Source organism: Oncorhynchus tshawytscha, linkage group LG28 (assembly GCF_018296145.1).
Source record: "Oncorhynchus tshawytscha isolate Ot180627B linkage group LG28, Otsh_v2.0, whole genome shotgun sequence".
Classification (NCBI taxonomy): Eukaryota; Metazoa; Chordata; class Actinopteri; order Salmoniformes; family Salmonidae; genus Oncorhynchus; species Oncorhynchus tshawytscha.
In genome coordinates this window covers 37,581,866-37,591,664 of record NC_056456.1, presented here as the reverse complement: position 1 = coordinate 37,591,664, position 9,799 = coordinate 37,581,866, and the positions used below count along the sequence as shown (strand labels likewise).

The window sequence follows — 9,799 nt, the reverse complement described above, 5'->3', positions numbered from 1 at the left end:
TTTCAGCTCAAAAGGCAACCTCAGCCTTGAAAATACTCATTTGCCTCCATCCATAACCTGTGGAGCCCGACGACATGGTGACCCTGTGCTTCAGACCCCTGAACAACAGTCAAGACCAACCACTAACAGACGTGGCTCAAGACTGGCAGCCAAGAAAAATAAAACACAAGGTCAACCATCAAGATGTGGATAAAGAGCTGCTTGCGTTTGTCAGGAAGCCAATCCCTTCTGCTGCTACCTTGAAGGATGAGGCATTTGTACACAGCCTTGTGCCAGAGCTGAAGGAAATAGGAAGAAACAAGGGACGTCTGAAAGTGCAACTACTATTTATTGTAAACTGGCAAGAAAAGGCGCTAACAACATTGAACCAATGATATTACTTTGGGGGAGGAGTTTGTTTTGATATTTCAACCTACTTGTCCTGATCGTGTCTGGTGTGGATGGACAAAATCACCATGCGGACGCAAGCGCGTGCCGAGTGTAGTCAGCATGTTGTGTTAACACTATGGCTTTGGCGTGCGCTCATGAAAATGTCACTGGACTTTAGCAAGACAACATATGAAGCATCTTTATTTGCTCTGCACTGGACCAAGATCCAATGAACTTGAGTGAAAGTCCTTGAACCAAAGTTAATGTTTGATCAGCATGTACATATATACCTATCAGCATTGTGTCTAACTGTCCAGTGTTGAGATGGAGATGAGTGGCCTCCTGAGTGTTCTGCTGGTCACGTCAGCAGCCTTGCTGTTTATAGCTAACGGACAGAGCAACTATGATATGTTGACGGAGGTTGACAAGAAACATGTTGACATGGCTATAAGATATGCAAATAAGAATAGTGCGTTTCAGAAAAATAATCCAAAAGAGCACCTCAATTTTTTACAAGTTCTAGGAAAATAAGAGGTAAGATTAATAATTTAACTGTTTGTTTATTTCATGTATGATTCACTGTTTATCATAAAAATGATAAATGGCTCCTTCCATCTTTCTGTCTACAGATCAATGCTCGGGAATATAAAATCAACTTGTTGTTGAAAGCAACAGACTGCCCTAAAGCCAGTAGTGATAGTGAACATAAACATCGCCCTGAATGTCACTTTAAATCCGGAAGGGTGAGTAGTTCAGATCCTCCATGTGTCTTATATCCTCTTGTCGCTTGGTAACATGCCATAGCTGTGTGTCTTAAATATCCACATAATATTTGAAATAGTTTTCTTTGTAAAGGATACATTCAACTCCATGCTCTGGTTTAGAGCAGTGCTTCATGGCAGTAGTAAGGATCCTCCATGTGTGTGATTAGAGTTGTAGCCCTCTGATAATTTCTGAGGTGTAGATTTCAGTTAAAATATTGAATTTACCTCGAGCCTGGACTATGAAGGAGGTCAGTACAAGCTCACCCAGCATCGTCCGAGTTTGGCTGTCATTGTAAATAAGAATTTGTTCAACGGACTTGCCTAGTTAAATGTAAAAACAAATTAATCAACCACGTCTATACATTTTTACTTAATGTGCTTTCTCTGTCTCTGCAGCCTTATATAAACTGTGTTGTTTGCCGCAAAGACTTCCATGACCCCTACATTGACTGTGTTCTCCAGAAAGATGTGAAGAAGGTAATATGCTTCAAAACATAGAGAAAAATGTCATACACAAACAACAACTTCTACTTTAAAAATACACAAATTTTGTGTAATTTCATCATCTTTTTCTCCTAACAAAATCATTATTTTCAGCAAGATAACATCCGATATGACAAGTGTTCATCTCTTCTTCATGGAGGGCCTACAATGTTACTCTTACCTGCCGAAGAAGACCTTCAGACTGGATGCCTTGACTGTTTCTGATAACTAATGAAAGAACGTGTACTGATGGTCAGAGGCCGTCCTTATAAAGCACTTCTGTCTTTGGATTTATAATGTAGCATTTTGGGAGCTTCGGTTGGAATTTAACACAATGCAATTGTCTCAAAAATACTCTTTCCAGTTTTGAATCTCTCGTAATACACAGATAAATATTGTAAATGTACCCTTTGCTGATTTTCCACATATATTCAAAGAAAAATTGAGAGCAGTCTGCTACTTGAGATTCACATGGATTACCCTACTGCTTATTTCAAAATAATATTACTGTTGAAAGTAAAGCTTACTCTAATTTAACCAGTATGAGGGGTGAAAAATGAAATAAGGATGTTATTGGACTCGTTTTTTTCTGAATCTTAAAATTTGTTTGTTTTACAATTTTGGGAAGAAAATTGCCTGAATGTCTGCATATGTCTTGCAGTGTAAAATGATTGCAGCTCTGTTTCTACTTCTCTCTGGGCAGCCAGTTCTGCCTGTGACCGCAGATCACTACTAGGTTTTTATAGGTAACATAATGAACTTAGGGTCTGGTCCCTATGGCCAGGCTGTGTTCACTGAGTCTGCACATTGTCAATTCAGTATTTTCCTCAGTCACTGTGAACATATGTCTGTAGAACAAACAGCATTAAAATTTGCTTTGGGTTTTGACTTTCTAAAAGGTGATATTTTTTATTTTAGATTCGATGACGGTTTGGTTGGTTAACAACAACCGGAACTTGGCTTAGATTGTTGTCGGACTTCAATCAAATATTATTTTAAGGGGTGGATCAGCTGTATTACAGAAATAAATTCATTACAAATCCTACAATGTGATTTTCTGGATTTTATTTTCTCATTTTGTCTTTCATAGTTGAAGTGTACCTATGATGAAAATTACAGGCCTCATCTTTTTAAGTGGGAGAACTTGCACAATTGGTGGCTGACTAAATACTTTTTTGCCCCACTGTAAACTCCAATTGTGCCTTTTCAAAATCAGCTATGAAAACCAGGCATGGTGTCCCCAATGTTTCCAGTATTTGTCTTATATTATTTGTCTCCAATGTATCGTCCATGTAAAAAAAAACTGTCAATACTGTTTTAATTCTATGTGCCAAGCATTTAGCTAGAATCTTTGCACACACCACTGAAGTGTAAGAGGCCTCCAATTTGTTTAATGGATCATTATATATACCACTTGGATCCTGTTTCAGTAATGAAATCAGACCTTGTCTGATAATCTACCATTTATATAGGAGTGTGTTATGGTCATTGTAAGGAGGAGACCAAGGCGCAGCGTGGTATGCGTACATTCTCTTTTTTTATAGAATGAACACTGAACAAACTAAAAATAACAGAAGGACATGTGAAGCTATATAAACGAGTGCTGACAGGCAACTAGACATAGACAAGAACCCACCAATACCCTAGGAAAATGGCTACCTAAATATGGTCCATAACCAGAGACAACGATAAAGAGCTACCTCTGATTGGGAACCATATCAGGCCACCATAGACCTACATATACCTAGACTTACAAAAACTAACATACCCACCCTAGTCATACCCTGACCTAACCAAAATGATAAAGATAACTAAGGTCAGGGCGTGACAGAGTGGTTAAAACATGCTAATAATGGTCCTTTATCAAAATAAGTGTTGTATACCTCCACTGGTATGCCATCCAGCCCTGGAGTTTTCTCAGCCTTTAATTGCATCAAGAAGTTCCTCCTCTGTAATTTGGCCTTCACATGAGGCTTTCTATACAAATGTTAATTTTACATTATTAATAGGAAGAAAATCCATACAATTAACTTTGGTTAGTGAAAATGGAGGAGACTGAAATGAAAACATTCTTAAAATTTGGTGAAATTTTACATTTGTAGCAAGTTTCAATAAAAAAAAATCTGTTGAAGATTAAATGATTTGGTGCATTTTCCCCATATTCCATCCAGTTCCGTTCATTTTTAAACTACACTGCTCAAAAAAATAAAGGGAACACTAAAACAACACATCCTAGATCTGAATGAATGAAATATTCATATTAAATACTTTTTTCTTTACATAGTTGAATGTGCTGACAACAAAATCACACAAATTATCAATGTAAATCAAATGTATCAACCCATGGAGGTCTGGATTTGGAGTCACACTCAAAATTAAAGTGGAAAACCACACTACAGGCTGATCCAACTTTGATGTAATGTCCTTAAAACAAGCCAAAATGAGGCTCAGTAGTGTGTGTGGCCTCCACGTGCCTGTATGACCTCCCTACAACGCCTGGGCATGCTCCTGCTGAGGTGGCGGATGGTCTCCTGAAGGATCTCCTCCCAGACCTGGACTAAAGCATCTGTCAACTCCTGGACAGTCTGTGGTGCAACGTGGCATTGGTGGATGGAGCGAGACATGATGTCCCAGATGTGCTCAATTGGATTCAGGTCTGGGGAATGGGCGGGCCATTCCATAGCATCAATGCCTTCCTCTTGCAGGAACTGCTGACACTCCAGCCACATGAAGTCTAGCATTGTCTTGCATTAGGAGGAACCCAGGGCCAACCACACCAGCATATGGTCTCACAAGGGGTCTGAGGATCTCATCTCGGTACCTAATGGCAGTCAGGCTACCTCTGGCGAGCACATGGAGGGCTGCGGCCCCCCAAAGAAATGCCACCCCACACCATGAGTGACCCATCGCCAAACCGGTCATGCTGGAGGATGTTGCAGGCAGCAGAACGTTCTCCACGGCGTCTCCAGACTGTTACGTCTGTCACATGTGCTCAGTGTGAACCTGCTTTCATCTGTGAAAAGCACAGGGCGCCAGTGGCGAATTTGCCAATCTTGGTGTTCTCTGGCAAATGCCAAACGTCCTGCAGGGTGTTGGGCTGTATAAGCACAACCCCCACCTGTGGACGTCGGGCCCTCATACCACCCTCATGGAGTCTGTTTCTGACCGTTTTAGCAGACACATGCACATTTGTGGCCTGCTGGAGGTCATTTTGCAGGGCTCTGGCAGTGCTCCTCCTGCTCCTCCTTGCACAAAGGCGGAGGTAGCGGTCCTGCTGCTGGGTTGTTGCCCTCCTACGGCCTCCTCCACGTCTCCTGATGTACTGGCCTGTCTCCTAGTAGCTCCTCCATGCTCTGGACACTACGCTGACAGACACAGCAAACCTTCTTGCCACAGCTCGCATTGATGTGCCATCCTGGATGAGCTGCACTACCTGAGCCACTTGTGTGGGTTGTAGACTCCGTCTCATGCTACCACTAGAGTGAAACCACCGCCAGCATTCAAAAGTGACCAAAACATCACCAAGGAAGCATAGGAACTGACAAGTGGTCTGTGGTTATCACCTGCAGAACCACTCCTTTATTGGGGGTGTCTTGCTAATTGCCTATACATTTCACCTGTTGTCTATTCCATTTGCACAACAGCATGTGAAATTTATTGTCAATCAGTGTTGCTTCCTAAGTGGACAGTTTGATTTCACAGAAGTGTGATTGACTTGGAGTTACATTGTGTTGGTTAAGTGTTCCCTTTATTTTTTTGAGCAGTGTATATTACACTGGATCTTTCTTGAATATGATCTTCCTTTTCTTTTTCCTCTAAGTTATTCTGTGCCTCTATGGTACAGTTAGTCCTTCAATGGACTTGTTTCATAGATGAGTATTGAATTGCATGGCCTCTAAAGGCACATTTAAAAGTGTCCCTTACAATAAGGGGATCTGCTGTACCTATGTTATGTCGGGAAAAGTAAGTTATAAACTCTTCTGTCCTAGTTATAAAACAAGTTATCCTCCAGTAGGCTTTGATTTAAATTTCCAAAATCCTCGCCCACGTGGAAATTCTGTAAGAGTAATATATATGCCAATTATGTGATGATCCGACCACATTCTGCCCCCTATCAACAATTTTTTTTTTTTTTTGGTGCCAGTAATCAAGCCTCCACCATGTACTATATCTTACTAGGTCAGGATATTTAAGCCTCCATAAATCCACTAATTCCGACATTCATGATTTCCTTAACGGTCCAGAGTTATTTAAAACCGTATTAAAATTACCCACCATAATAATAGTCTAGTGTTGCTTGTAGAGTTGATAAATTCTTCTATATATTTTCAAAGAAGCTTGGATCATCATTATTTGGACCGTACAGGTTAATAAGCCATATCTGTTTATTGTCCAATAACATATTTAAAATGATCCATCTACCTTGATGATCTGTTTGGACAATTTGGATCAGAAATACTGTTAAATAATTTTGCCCATGGGAGAAATATTTCGCCCCCTCCAGTCCTATTTCCACAAAACTTCATCAAATTGTTGAGTTTCCTGGAAACAATAGATATTCTATTCCTTCCTCTTTCAGCCAGGTAAATACTGATAGTCTTTTCTTATCTGCTAAGCCATTACAAATATAACTGGCTATACTTATTTCACCACTTACCACAACGCAGTGCTTCTCAATTATTTTTAGGTAGTCCCCCCCCCACCCCTAGGAAGAAGTAAACATTTTGCGCCCCCAACTCGCCACCCGACTGTAAATAGTATAACAATTTTATAGACAAATTATACGCACACCTCTGCATAATATTGTATCCTTATTAACAAAGAAAAAAAAAGTACAACAAAGAATAACTTTGTTTTTTAGTCTGTAACAGAAAAGACGTAAAGTCCATCAATTTGCCTGAAATTTAAAAAAAACATCCTTATTTAAACATTTTTTGACCATTTGATACTGAAAAATAAAATCAATAAATAATAATACATTCAAATTGATCAGCAACATTAACTCAGGAGCACGATATATGAAACACTTTGACCTATTGTGCTGATTAAAAAAAAATTAAACGAGGAAGTCAGGATTAATGGCTACAATGAGCACGTTTTGCAGTGCACAGCTTTTTCGAAGCGGGGTTTGAAGCATGATACTGCAACTCTCAGCTCCTGCTCAATGTTTAGCTGAGACCTGTACTTGGTCTTCAGTGCAGCAACAGCAGAGAAGCCAGTCTCACAAAGATAAGATGTTGCAAAAGGAAGACAAATGCCCATGGCCCTAAGAGTGGATACTGCCTCTCTACACTCAGCCAGAATTCACTCAGTGTCTGTGATGTGATCCTCAGTCTCAATGTGGAGTCAGACGTCATATCAGTGAACTGGTCCTCCTCTGCAGAGCTGAAACCAGTTGGAGCTGGTGCGTTGAAAGGATCTCTCACCCAGTCATATTGGGAACTGTTTTCAGGGAAGTACTTTTAAAGAATCCCATCAGTGATGAAATATGTTCCTTAATATATGGAATCACTGAGGTGGCATCATAGTCAGTAGTGTCTTGTCTGTGACCTGAGGGAAGTGTTTATCTTCCCCTTGAAGCTGTAGATTTAGTTCATTTAGCTTTCCAAATATGTCACTCAGGTAGGCCAGTTTTGCCAGGAAGTTCATCACTAAATTTCTGCGAGGTCATACTTGTGCTCCTGCTCTGAAAACATTCTTATCTGTTCTTTGAGCTCAAAAACTCGGGACAAGACGTTTCCTCGTGACAGCCACCTTGCTTCACTGTGAAACAGCACAGTTTGATATTCAGCTTCCATCTCCTCACAGATAGCAGAGAAGACTCTTGTTTTTAGTGGTCTCGTCTTTATAAAATTGACTACACCTACAATGTCAGTCATAACCTCACTTAATTCAGAGGAAAAGTGCCTTGATGCCAGTGCTTCTCTGTGTATAACACAGTGTCCACTCAGGTGAGGCCTTCTTGATGAGTGCCCAAAGTCCTTTTCTCATCCCTGCCATGGTCTGTGCACCATCACTGCAAACACCAATGCAGTTCTCCCACTTTAGCCCATTCTCAGTCAGGAAGCAGTCCAGCATTTTGAATAGCTCTTCAGCTGTGGCTCTGTCTCTGACATATTTACAAAACAGTAGATCCTCATACAGGGAGTTTGTCATGTCAAAACATACATAAGAGAAAAACAAACCGTCTTTGTTGCTGTTACGAATCCCTTTTGGCCCGACAGTCTAGGGGGGGATGGTAATGAGACCCGTAACATAACTCATGCAAATTATTATTGTGACAAAGTAAAAGTGTGAACAAAATAACCACGACAACAGAAATCTACCGTCAAACTCCAGGTTTATTTATAAACACACGGTAATGGGGGGGAAGCAGGAAAAGGGGCTGAGCTGGACCCAAGGAAAGAAACAATAAATATACAAAAACACCCCTAAGCTAGACTAGCCTACTTTAACAACAGCTAACTAACTAGCCAAAAATACAGTGGGTGGTCCGCCCAGTTCTAACTAGTGTATTTAACAAAGTTCACCTACGGGTAGTGTATGCCCATGGGCGACTTGTCTTGGTTTCCCCCTTTTCCCACCAGCAACAAACAAACACCATAACCAAAAACAATACTCACAGGTGATGACAAAGTGCTATGGAGGTGCTCAAACAAAAGAGAGGTTAAGACACAAAGCGAGATTGAAACACAGAGACCTACAGACATGGCATTTACAGAGAGATTGAGCTCTAGAGCAAACAAATGATGGGGTTTTTAAACCATGGGGAAGGAACTGTGATAGGGTAGGAAACAGGAGGAGGTGTGTCTTCTGATTGATGATTGATTGTTGACTGATTGGGGAGTGATGATGTTCACCTGTGAGGGGAGAAGGAGAGAAAAGAAACACAAACAGGATACACACACAGGATACTTGTATCCGTAACACTTGTATCCGTAACAGTTGCTGTCAGTTGATTCACCGAACTGTAAGGCAAAACGTTTGTCTTGGAGTTTATCTACCTGCTGTTCTTTAAGATCATTAGCAATGTAATTTATACATCTGGCGGCAGTGTCATTGGACAGAGGGATAGTTTTTATTTTTGCAGCCCTTGCGTCATCCAGCAGGACAGAGACCGTGTCTAATGCTGCAGGCAGTATCAGCTCCTCTGCTATGGAGTGGAGTTGTTGCACTGAGCAATTTGGTACACCACCTTATATGATGCCAACAGTGCTCGCTGGTTTACTGAAGTAGCATTCACAAAGCGGGACGATTGTTGGCAATATTCGGCACGTTTTCACTGAAAAAACTCAAGCGGCTTATCAGCATGATTGGGGTGTCATGTCTTTAAGTGACGCCTTAATTTATTTGGCTTCATGCTGTCCGCTGCCAACATTTTTAGACACAGTAAACATACCGGTCTTTCCTCGTCTCCCACCGTAGTCACAGTGAAGCCAAGCGCTACGTACGCTTAGTCATATTTCCTCGTCTTAGCTTTCGGGAGACTTATGTTTGTCTCTATCTCCGTCTCTCTCCGCCTTTTCATCCCTGTTAAATATTTGTCCATGGTGTCTCTTAAGGGTGTGTTATCTTGTTATCTGCACTTCATATCTCCTGTTCGGTGCAAAAAAAGCATGTTCCCCGGGGTCACACGCGCCCCCCCTGGCATCGGCCCCACTATTTGAGAAGGACTGCCATAATGAGACAAGTTCCTATTTATCAAAATATATGTTTGTAAACGTACCATGATATTTGCATTGCTATGAAGTAAACCTCCAATTGGTCCCGACTATTCCACCCGCTAAAAGCCCTCATCCCAATGCCCAGCAGATCACCCCCGACCCCCGCCGGATCCCATAGCCCTGGAGAGACCGGGACCCATCCTTCAAAAAGAGCACAGTGCCACCCATACAACAGAAGCATATCACCTGCCAAATGCATTTCCATCGCCTTTACCTCGATTTGTATTATATATAGCCATTAAAAAAATTTAGAAATGTCCTGTATCTTATTTTCCATAATTAGTTATTCATATTTGTAGTAATGTAGGCAATTTATGCAAAGGATTTTTACCTCACCAGTCTCTCCATCCTGGATTCTCGAATGGCTAGCTGTGAGATGGGGGGCTGTCCACAGCGCTTAGCCATTTCCTTCTGGAGGTTGAAGGAATTCACCACAGCAATGTCGATGAAATGATAGAA

General features: G+C 41.2%; 1 long non-coding RNA gene across 1 annotated transcript; it reads left to right on the top strand.

Annotated features, from left to right (window-relative positions):
* Positions 1-666: 666 nt before the first annotated feature.
* On the top strand, positions 667-2,661 carry LOC121841218. The gene is made up of 4 exons (XR_006080250.1): positions 667-903; positions 999-1,112; positions 1,530-1,610; positions 1,731-2,661. It is a non-coding gene; the product is annotated as an uncharacterized LOC121841218 (long non-coding RNA).
* The last annotated feature ends 7,138 nt before the right edge of the window (positions 2,662-9,799 follow it).